Below are 17462 nucleotides of genomic sequence, written 5' to 3' on the forward strand. Positions count from 1 at the left end.
TAAAAGGCTGCTGTTGATAACAAGGGCATTTGCTAAATAGATGGTGTGTGTGCAACAATATACTGAAAGGTCAATTATATTGTGCAGCTTATCTCACCACCTGTAGTTATTTAGGTGAAAGCTCCAAAATGCTTGCCTAATATGTCTGTTTATCCAAAAGGAAGTAAAAAGGGAGAGCTAGAAAGATAGCATTGCATCACATTACATGGCAATGCAATGCACAGTTGCTGAAGTTGAACCAAAATGAGCTTGTAATCTGGCTTCTGCAACTTTGAACATGAAAAATCCAATGAGGAGAAGAAAAGCAAAGCCAAAGAGTCCATCCCAAAATCCGACAAACAAGCAAAATGAACAAAAAACATTGAATTCAATTCTTTCTGATTTTAGAAACTGCATTAAAGAAGGGGTGCACCGGTCCTGGAGATACTGCAATACCAGGTCAATGCGTGGAGTGGACAGAGCAAGCTCTTTTTCCATCTCCCTGTTCTAAAAATCCATTTAATATATGGTCCCCAGATAGGGGACGTATCAGATATTAAACTGATAAGAACAGATACTACACTTGATCTTAGCCAAAAGGCCGAGAAGCGATAACCAGAATTGGTTTCAAACTACGGAGCCACCCAAGGATCCTGAAAAGTCCATTTGTGGAGATGAGCTCCTGGACTCCCGTTAAGAAGACATGTTGTCAACCTCTAGATCCCTTACATGCCTGCACTTTTCGGCTTGCTGCTGCTGCAATCCACGCGTTTTAGATCTGCATAACTCCACCTCTTTAAACACAGCACCTTCACCCCCTGCTGTTCCCACCCGCCTCAACACCGTTGGAAGGGAGGAGAACCAATTAAGGCGGGGGGTGGGGTGGAACGAGCAGCTGTCTACCCTTAGCAGGAGGGCTCCTGATTACATACCTCTCCTGCTGCTGCTGCTGCTGGCTGTCCAGCAGCAGACTGAAGGTGGCTGCTGCTGTGCACAGGTATATAAAGGCTCAGAGCCTATTATGACACGCGCAGCCAGCGTTCCATTGCCACATTCCATCTACTGCAGGCAGGATACCTGGCTGGCTGAATGTCGCTGAGAAGCTCACAGAGACCGCCATAAGCAACAGTTTAACAGAATGCCACAGACTAATCAACCAAACTTTTTGGGTTGGGTTCTCTTTTATAGTCTGCAGGCATTAAATGAAAGAAGTCAGTGTTCCAGCAGAGGGAGACAACGTTTCAGAAAAGGCATTGTAGCAAACCAAAAAAGAAATTTTAAGCGCAGCAGAGTAACCAGCGCACATACCTGTTAGCTCAGGTGAGTTTAAAAGGCTGCTGTTGATAACAAGGGCATTTGCTAAATAGATGGTGTGTGTGCAACAATATACTGAAAGGTCAATTATATTGTGCAGCTTATCTCACCACCTGTAGTTATTTAGGTGAAAGCTCCAAAATGCTTGCCTAATATGTCTGTTTATCCAAAAGGAAGTAAAAAGGGAGAGCTAGAAAGATAGCATTGCATCACATTACATGGCAATGCAATGCACAGTTGCTGAAGTTGAACCAAAATGAGCTTGTAATCTGGCTTCTGCAACTTTGAACATGAAAAATCCAATGAGGAGAAGAAAAGCAAAGCCAAAGAGTCCATCCCAAAATCCGACAAACAAGCAAAATGAACAAAAAACATTGAATTCAATTCTTTCTGATTTTAGAAACTGCATTAAAGAAGGGGTGCACCGGTCCTGGAGATACTGCAATACCAGGTCAATGCGTGGAGTGGACAGAGCAAGCTCTTTTTCCATCTCCCTGTTCTAAAAATCCATTTAATATATGGTCCCCAGATAGGGGACGTATCAGATATTAAACTGATAAGAACAGATACTACACTTGATCTTAGCCAAAAGGCCGAGAAGCGATAACCAGAATTGGTTTCAAACTACGGAGCCACCCAAGGATCCTGAAAAGTCCATTTGTGGAGATGAGCTCCTGGACTCCCGTTAAGAAGACATGTTGTCAACCTCTAGATCCCTTACATGCCTGCACTTTTCGGCTTGCTGCTGCTGCAATCCACGCGTTTTAGATCTGCATAACTCCACCTCTTTAAACACAGCACCTTCACCCCCTGCTGTTCCCACCCGCCTCAACACCGTTGGAAGGGAGGAGAACCAATTAAGGCGGGGGGTGGGGTGGAACGAGCAGCTGTCTACCCTTAGCAGGAGGGCTCCTGATTACATACCTCTCCTGCTGCTGCTGCTGCTGGCTGTCCAGCAGCAGACTGAAGGTGGCTGCTGCTGTGCACAGGTATATAAAGGCTCAGAGCCTATTATGACACGCGCAGCCAGCGTTCCATTGCCACATTCCATCTACTGCAGGCAGGATACCTGGCTGGCTGAATGTCGCTGAGAAGCTCACAGAGACCGCCATAAGCAACAGTTTAACAGAATGCCACAGACTAATCAACCAAACTTTTTGGGTTGGGTTCTCTTTTATAGTCTGCAGGCATTAAATGAAAGAAGTCAGTGTTCCAGCAGAGGGAGACAACGTTTCAGAAAAGGCATTGTAGCAAACCAAAAAAGAAATTTTAAGCGCAGCAGAGTAACCAGCGCACATACCTGTTAGCTCAGGTGAGTTTAAAAGGCTGCTGTTGATAACAAGGGCATTTGCTAAATAGATGGTGTGTGTGCAACAATATACTGAAAGGTCAATTATATTGTGCAGCTTATCTCACCACCTGTAGTTATTTAGGTGAAAGCTCCAAAATGCTTGCCTAATATGTCTGTTTATCCAAAAGGAAGTAAAAAGGGAGAGCTAGAAAGATAGCATTGCATCACATTACATGGCAATGCAATGCACAGTTGCTGAAGTTGAACCAAAATGAGCTTGTAATCTGGCTTCTGCAACTTTGAACATGAAAAATCCAATGAGGAGAAGAAAAGCAAAGCCAAAGAGTCCATCCCAAAATCCGACAAACAAGCAAAATGAACAAAAAACATTGAATTCAATTCTTTCTGATTTTAGAAACTGCATTAAAGAAGGGGTGCACCGGTCCTGGAGATACTGCAATACCAGGTCAATGCGTGGAGTGGACAGAGCAAGCTCTTTTTCCATCTCCCTGTTCTAAAAATCCATTTAATATATGGTCCCCAGATAGGGGACGTATCAGATATTAAACTGATAAGAACAGATACTACACTTGATCTTAGCCAAAAGGCCGAGAAGCGATAACCAGAATTGGTTTCAAACTACGGAGCCACCCAAAGATCCTGAAAAGTCCATTTGTGGAGATGAGCTCCTGGACTCCCGTTAAGAAGACATGTTGTCAACCTCTAGATCCCTTACATGCCTGCACTTTTCGGCTTGCTGCTGCTGCAATCCACGCGTTTTAGATCTGCATAACTCCACCTCTTTAAACACAGCACCTTCACCCCCTGCTGTTCCCACCCGCCTCAACACCGTTGGAAGGGAGGAGAACCAATTAAGGCGGGGGGTGGGGTGGAACGAGCAGCTGTCTACCCTTAGCAGGAGGGCTCCTGATTACATACCTCTCCTGCTGCTGCTGCTGCTGGCTGTCCAGCAGCAGACTGAAGGTGGCTGCTGCTGTGCACAGGTATATAAAGGCTCAGAGCCTATTATGACACGCGCAGCCAGCGTTCCATTGCCACATTCCATCTACTGCAGGCAGGATACCTGGCTGGCTGAATGTCGCTGAGAAGCTCACAGAGACCGCCATAAGCAACAGTTTAACAGAATGCCACAGACTAATCAACCAAACTTTTTGGGTTGGGTTCTCTTTTATAGTCTGCAGGCATTAAATGAAAGAAGTCAGTGTTCCAGCAGAGGGAGACAACGTTTCAGAAAAGGCATTGTAGCAAACCAAAAAAGAAATTTTAAGCGCAGCAGAGTAACCAGCGCACATACCTGTTAGCTCAGGTGAGTTTAAAAGGCTGCTGTTGATAACAAGGGCATTTGCTAAATAGATGGTGTGTGTGCAACAATATACTGAAAGGTCAATTATATTGTGCAGCTTATCTCACCAACTGTAGTTATTTAGGTGAAAGCTCCAAAATGCTTGCCTAATATGTCTGTTTATCCAAAAGGAAGTAAAAAGGGAGAGCTAGAAAGATAGCATTGCATCACATTACATGGCAATGAAATGCACAGTTGCTGAAGTTGAACCAAAATGAGCTTGTAATCTGGCTTCTGCAACTTTGAACATGAAAAATCCAATGAGGAGAAGAAAAGCAAAGCCAAAGAGTCCATCCCAAAATCCGACAAACAAGCAAAATGAACAAAAAACATTGAATTCAATTCTTTCTGATTTTAGAAACTGCATTAAAGAAGGGGTGCACCGGTCCTGGAGATACTGCAATACCAGGTCAATGCGTGGAGTGGACAGAGCAAGCTCTTTTTCCATCTCCCTGTTCTAAAAATCCATTTAATATATGGTCCCCAGATAGGGGACGTATCAGATATTAAACTGATAAGAACAGATACTACACTTGATCTTAGCCAAAAGGCCGAGAAGCGATAACCAGAATTGGTTTCAAACTACGGAGCCACCCAAGGATCCTGAAAAGTCCATTTGTGGAGATGAGCTCCTGGACTCCCGTTAAGAAGACATGTTGTCAACCTCTAGATCCCTTACATGCCTGCACTTTTCGGCTTGCTGCTGCTGCAATCCACACGTTTTAGATCTGCATAACTCCACCTCTTTAAACACAGCACCTTCACCCCCTGCTGTTCCCACCCGCCTCAACACCGTTGGAAGGGAGGAGAACCAATTAAGGCGGGGGGTGGGGTGGAACGAGCAGCTGTCTACCCTTAGCAGGAGGGCTCCTGATTACATACCTCTCCTGCTGCTGCTGCTGCTGGCTGTCCAGCAGCAGACTGAAGGTGGCTGCTGCTGTGCACAGGTATATAAAGGCTCAGAGCCTATTATGACACGCGCAGCCAGCGTTCCATTGCCACATTCCATCTACTGCAGGCAGGATACCTGGCTGGCTGAATGTCGCTGAGAAGCTCACAGAGACCGCCATAAGCAACAGTTTAACAGAATGCCACAGACTAATCAACCAAACTTTTTGGGTTGGGTTCTCTTTTATAGTCTGCAGGCATTAAATGAAAGAAGTCAGTGTTCCAGCAGAGGGAGACAACGTTTCAGAAAAGGCATTGTAGCAAACCAAAAAAGAAATTTTAAGCGCAGCAGAGTAACCAGCGCACATACCTGTTAGCTCAGGTGAGTTTAAAAGGCTGCTGTTGATAACAAGGGCATTTGCTAAATAGATGGTGTGTGTGCAACAATATACTGAAAGGTCAATTATATTGTGCAGCTTATCTCACCACCTGTAGTTATTTAGGTGAAAGCTCCAAAATGCTTGCCTAATATGTCTGTTTATCCAAAAGGAAGTAAAAAGGGAGAGCTAGAAAGATAGCATTGCATCACATTACATGGCAATGCAATGCACAGTTGCTGAAGTTGAACCAAAATGAGCTTGTAATCTGGCTTCTGCAACTTTGAACATGAAAAATCCAATGAGGAGAAGAAAAGCAAAGTCAAAGAGTCCATCCCAAAATCCGACAAACAAGCAAAATGAACAAAAAACATTGAATTCAATTCTTTCTGATTTTAGAAACTGCATTAAAGAAGGGGTGCACCGGTCCTGGAGATACTGCAATACCAGGTCAATGCGTGGAGTGGACAGAGCAAGCTCTTTTTCCATCTCCCTGTTCTAAAAATCCATTTAATATGTGGTCCCCAGATAGGGGACGTATCAGATATTAAACTGATAAGAACAGATACTACACTTGATCTTAGCCAAAAGGCCGAGAAGCGATAACCAGAATTGGTTTCAAACTACGGAGCCACCCAAGGATCCTGAAAAGTCCATTTGTGGAGATGAGCTCCTGGACTCCCGTTAAGAAGACATGTTGTCAACCTCTAGATCCCTTACATGCCTGCACTTTTCGGCTTGCTGCTGCTGCAATCCACGCGTTTTAGATCTGCATAACTCCACCTCTTTAAACACAGCACCTTCACCCCCTGCTGTTCCCACCCGCCTCAACACCGTTGGAAGGGAGGAGAACCAATTAAGGCGGGGGGTGGGGTGGAACGAGCAGCTGTCTACCCTTAGCAGGAGGGCTCCTGATTACATACCTCTCCTGCTGCTGCTGCTGCTGGCTGTCCAGCAGCAGACTGAAGGTGGCTGCTGCTGTGCACAGGTATATAAAGGCTCAGAGCCTATTATGACATGCGCAGCCAGCGTTCCATTGCCACATTCCATCTACTGCAGGCAGGATACCTGGCTGGCTGAATGTCGCTGAGAAGCTCACAGAGACCGCCATAAGCAACAGTTTAACAGAATGCCACAGACTAATCAACCAAACTTTTTGGGTTGGGTTCTCTTTTATAGTCTGCAGGCATTAAATGAAAGAAGTCAGTGTTCCAGCAGAGGGAGACAACGTTTCAGAAAAGGCATTGTAGCAAACCAAAAAAGAAATTTTAAGCGCAGCAGAGTAACCAGCGCACATACCTGTTAGCTCAGGTGAGTTTAAAAGGCTGCTGTTGATAACAAGGGCATTTGCTAAATAGATGGTGTGTGTGCAACAATATACTGAAAGGTCAATTATATTGTGCAGCTTATCTCACCACCTGTAGTTATTTAGGTGAAAGCTCCAAAATGCTTGCCTAATATGTCTGTTTATCCAAAAGGAAGTAAAAAGGGAGAGCTAGAAAGATAGCATTGCATCACATTACATGGCAATGCAATGCACAGTTGCTGAAGTTGAACCAAAATGAGCTTGTAATCTGGCTTCTGCAACTTTGAACATGAAAAATCCAATGAGGAGAAGAAAAGCAAAGCCAAAGAGTCCATCCCAAAATCCGACAAACAAGCAAAATGAACAAAAAACATTGAATTCAATTCTTTCTGATTTTAGAAACTGCATTAAAGAAGGGGTGCACCGGTCCTGGAGATACTGCAATACCAGGTCAATGCGTGGAGTGGACAGAGCAAGCTCTTTTTCCATCTCCCTGTTCTAAAAATCCATTTAATATGTGGTCCCCAGATAGGGGACGTATCAGATATTAAACTGATAAGAACAGATACTACACTTGATCTTAGCCAAAAGGCCGAGAAGCGATAACCAGAATTGGTTTCAAACTACGGAGCCACCCAAGGATCCTGAAAAGTCCATTTGTGGAGATGAGCTCCTGGACTCCCGTTAAGAAGACATGTTGTCAACCTCTAGATCCCTTACATGCCTGCACTTTTCGGCTTGCTGCTGCTGCAATCCACGCGTTTTAGATCTGCATAACTCCACCTCTTTAAACACAGCACCTTCACCCCCTGCTGTTCCCACCCGCCTCAACACCGTTGGAAGGGAGGAGAACCAATTAAGGCGGGGGGTGGGGTGGAACGAGCAGCTGTCTACCCTTAGCAGGAGGGCTCCTGATTACATACCTCTCCTGCTGCTGCTGCTGCTGGCTGTCCAGCAGCAGACTGAAGGTGGCTGCTGCTGTGCACAGGTATATAAAGGCTCAGAGCCTATTATGACATGCGCAGCCAGCGTTCCATTGCCACATTCCATCTACTGCAGGCAGGATACCTGGCTGGCTGAATGTCGCTGAGAAGCTCACAGAGACCGCCATAAGCAACAGTTTAACAGAATGCCACAGACTAATCAACCAAACTTTTTGGGTTGGGTTCTCTTTTATAGTCTGCAGGCATTAAATGAAAGAAGTCAGTGTTCCAGCAGAGGGAGACAACGTTTCAGAAAAGGCATTGTAGCAAACCAAAAAAGAAATTTTAAGCGCAGCAGAGTAACCAGCGCACATACCTGTTAGCTCAGGTGAGTTTAAAAGGCTGCTGTTGATAACAAGGGCATTTGCTAAATAGATGGTGTGTGTGCAACAATATACTGAAAGGTCAATTATATTGTGCAGCTTATCTCACCACCTGTAGTTATTTAGGTGAAAGCTCCAAAATGCTTGCCTAATATGTCTGTTTATCCAAAAGGAAGTAAAAAGGGAGAGCTAGAAAGATAGCATTGCATCACATTACATGGCAATGCAATGCACAGTTGCTGAAGTTGAACCAAAATGAGCTTGTAATCTGGCTTCTGCAACTTTGAACATGAAAAATCCAATGAGGAGAAGAAAAGCAAAGCCAAAGAGTCCATCCCAAAATCCGACAAACAAGCAAAATGAACAAAAAACATTGAATTCAATTCTTTCTGATTTTAGAAACTGCATTAAAGAAGGGGTGCACCGGTCCTGGAGATACTGCAATACCAGGTCAATGCGTGGAGTGGACAGAGCAAGCTCTTTTTCCATCTCCCTGTTCTAAAAATCCATTTAATATATGGTCCCCAGATAGGGGACGTATCAGATATTAAACTGATAAGAACAGATACTACACTTGATCTTAGCCAAAAGGCCGAGAAGCGATAACCAGAATTGGTTTCAAACTACGGAGCCACCCAAGGATCCTGAAAAGTCCATTTGTGGAGATGAGCTCCTGGACTCCCGTTAAGAAGACATGTTGTCAACCTCTAGATCCCTTACATGCCTGCACTTTTCGGCTTGCTGCTGCTGCAATCCACGCGTTTTAGATCTGCATAACTCCACCTCTTTAAACACAGCACCTTCACCCCCTGCTGTTCCCACCCGCCTCAACACCGTTGGAAGGGAGGAGAACCAATTAAGGCGGGGGGTGGGGTGGAACGAGCAGCTGTCTACCCTTAGCAGGAGGGCTCCTGATTACATACCTCTCCTGCTGCTGCTGCTGGCTGTCCAGCAGCAGACTGAAGGTGGCTGCTGCTGTGCACAGGTATATAAAGGCGCAGAGCCTATTATGACACGCGCAGCCAGCGTTCCATTGCCACATTCCATCTACTGCAGGCAGGATACCTGGCTGGCTGAATGTCGCTGAGAAGCTCACAGAGACCGCCATAAGCAACAGTTTAACAGAATGCCACAGACTAATCAACCAAACTTTTTGGGTTGGGTTCTCTTTTATAGTCTGCAGGCATTAAATGAAAGAAGTCAGTGTTCCAGCAGAGGGAGACAACGCTTCAGAAAAGGCATTGTAGCAAACCAAAAAAGAAATTTTAAGCGCAGCAGAGTAACCAGCGCACATACCTGTTAGCTCAGGTGAGTTTAAAAGGCTGCTGTTGATAACAAGGGCATTTGCTAAATAGATGGTGTGTGTGCAACAATATACTGAAAGGTCAATTATATTGTGCAGCTTATCTCACCACCTGTAGTTATTTAGGTGAAAGCTCCAAAATGCTTGCCTAATATGTCTGTTTATCCAAAAGGAAGTAAAAAGGGAGAGCTAGAAAGATAGCATTGCATCACATTACATGGCAATGCAATGCACAGTTGCTGAAGTTGAACCAAAATGAGCTTGTAATCTGGCTTCTGCAACTTTGAACATGAAAAATCCAATGAGGAGAAGAAAAGCAAAGCCAAAGAGTCCATCCCAAAATCCGACAAACAAGCAAAATGAACAAAAAACATTGAATTCAATTCTTTCTGATTTTAGAAACTGCATTAAAGAAGGGGTGCACCGGTCCTGGAGATACTGCAATACCAGGTCAATGCGTGGAGTGGACAGAGCAAGCTCTTTTTCCATCTCCCTGTTCTAAAAATCCATTTAATATATGGTCCCCAGATAGGGGACGTATCAGATATTAAACTGATAAGAACAGATTTTTTTCTTTTTCATTTTGTTCTTATATTTCAGTTGTTATTTCTCTTCTAATATTTCTCTTGCCTTATAATCTGTTCATGCTACAAGGTTCCACAGATGAAAATTCCATAGACTCTTGGCTCTTTTTTTCCCAATTCTCTTCAGATCTAACAGGTAATAAATATATATTTCACTTAGTGCTAATTTTATGCATTCACTTTCACTTATAAAATCTCTTTTAAAAAGCAATATGTTTCGGACTTTCCATAGCGCATTCTTTATTCCATTTATCATTATCCAGATGACTCTTTCTTTTTCTTTTGATTGACATGTAAAATTTCCATATAAAACTACTTCGTGATTTAAAAACTTAAGACCAGTAACAAACTTTAAGAGACTTCCAACTTCTTTCCAGACATTTTGGGCATAAAAACAGTTCCAAAAGGTGTGTAAAACTGTTTCCTCTCTAACACAGCCTGTTCTAGGGCATCTTGCAGTATTGCACAATCCCCTTCTGTGTTGAAAAAATCTAACAGGAACACATTCTTGCACTATTGCCCATGCCAAGTCTTTATATTCATTTGTTAGATAAGGTGCATAAGTCATTCTCCAAATTCTTCCACTTTTAGTGTATGTAAAGTTTGCCACTGCTGTCATCGTTTCTTTTCTCTTTGTCTCTAGAGCCAGTCTTCTTGAATTTGACAGCATCTCCACATCTATTTCAGGTAAGTTATAAAGTCTAATTGTTTTTTCTAGTAAGACATATTGTTTTGGCAGTGTAATTAGGACAGGAGAATTTTGGGGCAATGTTATCCACTTTCTTTTCCTAAAGATATCTCCAGCTGCATATCTTAAGTAGAAAGACCAATGAGTTCTTAGATTGGTCATTTTGAAGCAAAAACTAAAGAACTTTAGGTACAAAAATTTTTTGATATTTGGGATATTCTTTCCACCATATTTATGCTGCTTGTACATTGTCTCTCTTCGAACCTTCTCCATTTTTGATCCCCACAGAAAAAGAAAAATTTGTCTCTGGAGAAACTTTACTGTGTTCTCATTCGGAGGGTACACCATACTTAAAAACAACATTATCGGCAACAACAAAGACTTAATGATCAAGTTTTTACCTTCCATTGATAATTTTCTGAGTTTCCATAAACTTATCTTCTTTTTCATTTTCTCCTTCACCAACTGCCAACTTTCTTCTCCATCATTCTTCTTTGTAAACACAACACCTAAAATTTTGATCTTATCACTTCTTATTTTAAGTTGAGGAATCTGCGCATCTGACCAATCACCGAATCCAAGACATTCGCTCTTCTCCAAGTTCAGTTTGAAGGCAGATGCTAAACAGAAAAAATCAGTAGTTCTTACTGCTCTTCTCAGCGATTGTTCTGAGTCGCACATGATCGTGATGTCATCCATGTACCCCAGTGACTTAGTACTTAGTCCATTTCCACCTGGTATGGGTACACCTTTCACCATCTTATCTTTCCTCAACATTGCCAGTAGAGGCTCGATTGTGCAGATAAAAAGCAGAGGCGAGAGTGGGCATCCTTGTTTGACGCCCGACTTTAGAAAAACTTCTGAAGATAAAAAAACATTAATTAAAATCCTGCTAAAACTTCCATCATATAAAAGTGCAATGTGCTTAATAAAAACATCCGGGAATTTCATTTTCTTTAACACAGAATACAGGTACTTATGAGAGACTCTGTCGTACGCTTTCTGGAAATCAAGGGACAGAAGAGCTAGCTTTTGCTTCCTCTCTTGCTGATACCATATTGCGTCCCGTATAATATTCAAGTTTTCTGCAATTGTACGACCAGGCACACCACATACCTGATCAGGATGCACGACCTTCTCTATCACCTTCTTCATTCTGTTCACCATGATTTTTGCCATAATTTTATAATCTACGTTGAGTAACGTGATTGGTCTCCAGTTCTCTAGATTAGTCTTATCTCCTTTTTTAAAAAGCAGGGTGACCACACCACTTCTCCAAGATTCAGGCAATTTGTCACATAAAAAGACAGCTTTAAAAAACTCAAACAGGTCGTCTTTTAAAATCTCCCAAAAAGTAAGATAAAATTCAATTTGTAGTCCGTCAGTACCCGGTGTTTTTCCTCTAGAAAAGCTTTTGATTGCACTTAGCAGTTCTTCTTCACAGATATCTTCAATCAACAACTCTTGATCTTGCTTTTCAAGGTGATTCTGCAATGAATTAAGAGCATCAGGTAAAAAATCAGCGTCAATTTTCTTTTCGCTAAAAAGATTTTGATAAAAAGTTTGCGCTTTGTCCAACAGTCCATCTTTAGTTGTTTCACCATCAAGTTCTTTAATTAATTCTTTGCGTTCTAAAGATTTTTTGAAAAAGAACCTGGAACATGTTTCATTTTTTTCCATATGTTCTACCTTGGCGTTGAAAATTATTTCTTTGCCTTTCTGTTCAATTGCTTTTTTAATGTCTTCTTTGACTTGTAAAATAACATCCTCCATATCTATCCCTGCATTTCTGAGTTTGTAACCTGTTTGCAGTTTTGTATTCAGGTCTTTAAACCATTTCTGATTCTGTCTGGCCTTCCTTTTGCCAGCTAAGAGAAAAAAATGTCTAATTTGAAACTTCACATACTCCCACCATTCTAGAATTCTTTTGTAATAACGTTTTTTCCCCTGTAGTTTTTTATAAAATTTCAAAAATTCCTCTTTTATACTTTCATCTTCCAGCAGCAGAGTGTTCAACTTCCAGACACCTCGCCCTTTCTCTAGACTGGGCAATTCCAAGTGAGTAATTAACGTTTTGTGGTCAGAAAAGATGTTACCTGTTAGATCCACTTTATTCACTTTAAAACTCTGTGATGTCAGAACAAAGTCAATTCTTGATTTTAGAAGATTTTTCTCCCAAGTGTATCCTGGTTCAGAGGTATTCTTTACTCTCCAGACATCATTCAGGCAAGTATCGTCGATTAGATTTTTTAACTGCATCTCAGTTTTGTCTTTCCTTCTAGTACCTGATGTCCTATTTTCATCAGACCGGATACAATTGAAGTCACCGCCAACCACAGTTGGTGTAGGACCAGGTATAAAGAGTTTGATGATATCTAATAAACTGGATCTTTCCTCTTTAATCGGAGATGCATAAACATTAATCAGCTTGAACTCGGTTCCACAGTAACTCACATTAACAACTAGTGCACGTCCAGGTTCAACTTCAGTGAACGAGGTAACCTTAAAGTCTTTGTTTTTAAACAGGACGCCAACACCAGTAGCACGCGATCCATTTTCACGGGACCAGATGGAAGGTCCGTTCGCCCAATCTTCCCTTAGTTTGTTATAGTTAGGGTCATGGTCAATGCCGCATTCTTGAAGTAAAAAAATATCAGCATCTAAAGTCATCAGGTAAGAAAATAAAGCAGCTCTCTTGACAGAGCCCTTTAAACTCCTCACATTTAGTGAGGCAATTTTGAGTGTAGCCATAAATCATTTAAACAGAACTTGAGTCCGTATCTGACATGAATCCGACCGGGGTAGAGGGACCCGCAGAAACGTCCGTGTCTGAGAATTCCTCGATGTTCACCGGATCAGATGGGTTTACAGGTTTAGGAACTGAGATGATCGGTTTAGGTGAGTAATTAGGGAGGACTATTTTCAAACGCCCAGCAGGTCTTTTGCTGGCGCTCTCTCCCTTAAACAAACTCGACTTCTCCTTTTTCCTTTTCCTCAAAACCTCCACGTCAATGTCAATCTCCTCCTCCTCCTCCTCACCACCAGCCTCCTTAGAAGACTCCTCTCCCATCTCCACTTCAGACTCAGCTGGATTCTCCTCCACCACATGACCATCTGGACTCTCCGACCAATCCTTGAGAACAATGCTATCCCCAGGCGGGTCCCCAGCAGTGTCCTTGGGCGGATCCCCAGAAGGGTTCCCGGGAGGGTCCTTGGATTTGTCTGTTTGTTCTTCAGGACTGGACCGCTTCGGAGGGGCTCCCCCCCGAGCTGCATCTGCATAGCTGAAGGTCTTTTTTCTCAACGGACAATCCCGAAAAGAGTGCCCAGGGATACGGCAGATATTACAGATCATCTGATTTGGGCAGTTCAGAGTGACATGTCCTTTTTGATAGCACTTCTTGCAAAGAGCGTTCTCCTCCTTGCAGCTCTCAAAGGAATGCCCAAAGTCCATACATTTTCTGCAGAAGATAGGCATCCCTGGATAGAAGAGTCTTCCTCTCTCTCTGCCAATCAGGAAGCTCTGAGGCGGATGATTGAGTCCACCAATTCCCAAACCTTCTCTCAGCTTCACGATGAACTTGTATTTTCCGGTCCACAACCTCTCAGAGTTCATGATTTTGTGAGAGAAGTGGACCTCAGAGCAATAGTTATGCAGAAACGCAGCCACATCCTTTTCAGAGACATGCGGATTGCTCATATGAACCACCACAGACTTCTCTTCTGCCAGGCAGAGGGTCACAAAACACAGTCCTTTAAGATCTTCCTCCTGAAGTCTCAGCTTGATCTGATGGTAAAAATTCTGAGATGCCACTTCAGAGGTCAGGGTAAGCACAAAGCGTCCAGGAGCATCTTGAAGTGCCAGAATGTTCTCCCTTTTCACCTGCAGGATCTCAAGCAGGACTTTCCTCACGAAGAAAGACAGGGAGAACTTGTCACGGGCTCGCTCTTCAACTTCAATCTTGAAAGAGTTCTTGATCTTCAAGTCGCCAGCTCCAGCAGAACGGAGAGTAGCCGATGTCGCCATCGCCATATTCAGGTAAGTCGATCGCCTTCTTGGTTCTCTTCAGCACACACACCCCCTATAGCAGCAGGAGGCTTAAGACAGTAGAACAGTCGATGCCTCAAGGCCGAGGATGCGATAGGCTTTGGAGTCTTCCAGCAACAACACTTGGTCGTAGCCAAAAGGCCGAGAAGCGATAACCAGAATTGGTTTCAAACTACGGAGCCACCCAAGGATCCTGAAAAGTCCATTTGTGGAGATGAGCTCCTGGACTCCCGTTAAGAAGACATGTTGTCAACCTCTAGATCCCTTACATGCCTGCACTTTTCGGCTTGCTGCTGCTGCAATCCACGCGTTTTAGATCTGCATAACTCCACCTCTTTAAACACAGCACCTTCACCCCCTGCTGTTCCCACCCGCCTCAACACCGTTGGAAGGGAGGAGAACCAATTAAGGCGGGGGGTGGGGTGGAACGAGCAGCTGTCTACCCTTAGCAGGAGGGCTCCTGATTACATACCTCTCCTGCTGCTGCTGCTGCTGGCTGTCCAGCAGCAGACTGAAGGTGGCTGCTGCTGTGCACAGGTATATAAAGGCTCAGAGCCTATTATGACACGCGCAGCCAGCGTTCCATTGCCACATTCCATCTACTGCAGGCAGGATACCTGGCTGGCTGAATGTCGCTGAGAAGCTCACAGAGACCGCCATAAGCAACAGTTTAACAGAATGCCACAGACTAATCAACCAAACTTTTTGGGTTGGGTTCTCTTTTATAGTCTGCAGGCATTAAATGAAAGAAGTCAGTGTTCCAGCAGAGGGAGACAACGTTTCAGAAAAGGCATTGTAGCAAACCAAAAAAGAAATTTTAAGCGCAGCAGAGTAACCAGCGCACATACCTGTTAGCTCAGGTGAGTTTAAAAGGCTGCTGTTGATAACAAGGGCATTTGCTAAATAGATGGTGTGTGTGCAACAATATACTGAAAGGTCAATTATATTGTGCAGCTTATCTCACCACCTGTAGTTATTTAGGTGAAAGCTCCAAAATGCTTGCCTAATATGTCTGTTTATCCAAAAGGAAGTAAAAAGGGAGAGCTAGAAAGATAGCATTGCATCACATTACATGGCAATGCAATGCACAGTTGCTGAAGTTGAACCAAAATGAGCTTGTAATCTGGCTTCTGCAACTTTGAACATGAAAAATCCAATGAGGAGAAGAAAAGCAAAGCCAAAGAGTCCATCCCAAAATCCGACAAACAAGCAAAATGAACAAAAAACATTGAATTCAATTCTTTCTGATTTTAGAAACTGCATTAAAGAAGGGGTGCACCGGTCCTGGAGATACTGCAATACCAGGTCAATGCGTGGAGTGGACAGAGCAAGCTCTTTTTCCATCTCCCTGTTCTAAAAATCCATTTAATATATGGTCCCCAGATAGGGGACGTATCAGATATTAAACTGATAAGAACAGATACTACACTTGATCTTAGCCAAAAGGCCGAGAAGCGATAACCAGAATTGGTTTCAAACTACGGAGCCACCCAAGGATCCTGAAAAGTCCATTTGTGGAGATGAGCTCCTGGACTCCCGTTAAGAAGACATGTTGTCAACCTCTAGATCCCTTACATGCCTGCACTTTTCGGCTTGCTGCTGCTGCAATCCACGCGTTTTAGATCTGCATAACTCCACCTCTTTAAACACAGCACCTTCACCCCCTGCTGTTCCCACCCGCCTCAACACCGTTGGAAGGGAGGAGAACCAATTAAGGCGGGGGGTGGGGTGGAACGAGCAGCTGTGTACCCTTAGCAGGAGGGCTCCTGATTACATACCTCTCCTGCTGCTGCTGCTGCTGGCTGTCCAGCAGCAGACTGAAGGTGGCTGCTGCTGTGCACAGGTATATAAAGGCTCAGAGCCTATTATGACACGCGCAGCCAGCGTTCCATTGCCACATTCCATCTACTGCAGGCAGGATACCTGGCTGGCTGAATGTCGCTGAGAAGCTCACAGAGACCGCCATAAGCAACAGTTTAACAGAATGCCACAGACTAATCAACCAAACTTTTTGGGTTGGGTTCTCTTTTATAGTCTGCAGGCATTAAATGAAAGAAGTCAGTGTTCCAGCAGAGGGAGACAACGTTTCAGAAAAGGCATTGTAGCAAACCAAAAAAGAAATTTTAAGCGCAGCAGAGTAACCAGCGCACATACCTGTTAGCTCAGGTGAGTTTAAAAGGCTGCTGTTGATAACAAGGGCATTTGCTAAATAGATGGTGTGTGTGCAACAATATACTGAAAGGTCAATTATATTGTGCAGCTTATCTCACCACCTGTAGTTATTTAGGTGAAAGCTCCAAAATGCTTGCCTAATATGTCTGTTTATCCAAAAGGAAGTAAAAAGGGAGAGCTAGAAAGATAGCATTGCATCACATTACATGGCAATGCAATGCACAGTTGCTGAAGTTGAACCAAAATGAGCTTGTAATCTGGCTTCTGCAACTTTGAACATGAAAAATCCAATGAGGAGAAGAAAAGCAAAGCCAAAGAGTCCATCCCAAAATCCGACAAACAAGCAAAATGAACAAAAAACATTGAATTCAATTCTTTCTGATTTTAGAAACTGCATTAAAGAAGGGGTGCACCGGTCATGGAGATACTGCAATACCAGGTCAATGCGTGGAGTGGACAGAGCAAGCTCTTTTTCCATCTCCCTGTTCTAAAAATCCATTTAATATATGGTCCCCAGATAGGGGACGTATCAGATATTAAACTGATAAGAACAGATACTACACTTGATCTTAGCCAAAAGGCCGAGAAGCGATAACCAGAATTGGTTTCAAACTACGGAGCCACCCAAGGATCCTGAAAAGTCCATTTGTGGAGATGAGCTCCTGGACTCCCGTTAAGAAGACATGTTGTCAAGCTCTAGATCCCTTACATGCCTGCACTTTTCGGCTTGCTGCTGCTGCAATCCACGCGTTTTAGATCTGCATAACTCCACCTCTTTAAACACAGCACCTTCACCCCCTGCTGTTCCCACCCGCCTCAACACCGTTGGAAGGGAGGAGAACC

The 17462-nt window shown here is 43.5% G+C and overlaps 10 non-coding genes across 10 annotated transcripts; all 10 read right to left on the reverse strand.

The window, feature by feature from the left end:
• Positions 1-401: 401 nt before the first annotated feature.
• On the reverse strand, positions 402-592 carry LOC141191758 (U2 spliceosomal RNA). Its single transcript, XR_012265463.1, has one exon. It is a non-coding gene; the product is annotated as a U2 spliceosomal RNA (small nuclear RNA).
• Positions 593-1707: 1115 nt separating this feature from the next.
• LOC141191759 (U2 spliceosomal RNA) lies at positions 1708-1898 on the reverse strand. Its single transcript, XR_012265464.1, has one exon. It is a non-coding gene; the product is annotated as a U2 spliceosomal RNA (small nuclear RNA).
• Positions 1899-3013: 1115 nt separating this feature from the next.
• Positions 3014-3204, reverse strand: LOC141191761 (U2 spliceosomal RNA). The gene has a single exon (XR_012265466.1). It is a non-coding gene; the product is annotated as a U2 spliceosomal RNA (small nuclear RNA).
• A 1115-nt stretch (positions 3205-4319) lies between these two features.
• On the reverse strand, positions 4320-4510 carry LOC141191762 (U2 spliceosomal RNA). The gene has a single exon (XR_012265467.1). It is a non-coding gene; the product is annotated as a U2 spliceosomal RNA (small nuclear RNA).
• Positions 4511-5625: 1115 nt separating this feature from the next.
• On the reverse strand, positions 5626-5816 carry LOC141192037 (U2 spliceosomal RNA). The gene has a single exon (XR_012265732.1). It is a non-coding gene; the product is annotated as a U2 spliceosomal RNA (small nuclear RNA).
• Positions 5817-6931: 1115 nt separating this feature from the next.
• LOC141192038 (U2 spliceosomal RNA) lies at positions 6932-7122 on the reverse strand. Its single transcript, XR_012265733.1, has one exon. It is a non-coding gene; the product is annotated as a U2 spliceosomal RNA (small nuclear RNA).
• A 1115-nt stretch (positions 7123-8237) lies between these two features.
• LOC141191763 (U2 spliceosomal RNA) lies at positions 8238-8428 on the reverse strand. Its single transcript, XR_012265468.1, has one exon. It is a non-coding gene; the product is annotated as a U2 spliceosomal RNA (small nuclear RNA).
• A 1112-nt stretch (positions 8429-9540) lies between these two features.
• LOC141192157 (U2 spliceosomal RNA) lies at positions 9541-9722 on the reverse strand. The gene has a single exon (XR_012265838.1). It is a non-coding gene; the product is annotated as a U2 spliceosomal RNA (small nuclear RNA).
• A 5993-nt stretch (positions 9723-15715) lies between these two features.
• Positions 15716-15906, reverse strand: LOC141191764 (U2 spliceosomal RNA). The gene has a single exon (XR_012265469.1). It is a non-coding gene; the product is annotated as a U2 spliceosomal RNA (small nuclear RNA).
• Positions 15907-17021: 1115 nt separating this feature from the next.
• Positions 17022-17212, reverse strand: LOC141192072 (U2 spliceosomal RNA). The gene has a single exon (XR_012265765.1). It is a non-coding gene; the product is annotated as a U2 spliceosomal RNA (small nuclear RNA).
• Positions 17213-17462: the final 250 nt, after the last annotated feature.

The sequence above is a fragment of the Phyllobates terribilis genome, unplaced genomic scaffold (genome assembly GCF_046119375.1).
Source record: "Phyllobates terribilis strain yellow unplaced genomic scaffold, ASM4611937v1 Scaffold_52__1_contigs__length_9100884, whole genome shotgun sequence".
NCBI classification, from domain to species: Eukaryota; Metazoa; Chordata; class Amphibia; order Anura; family Dendrobatidae; genus Phyllobates; species Phyllobates terribilis.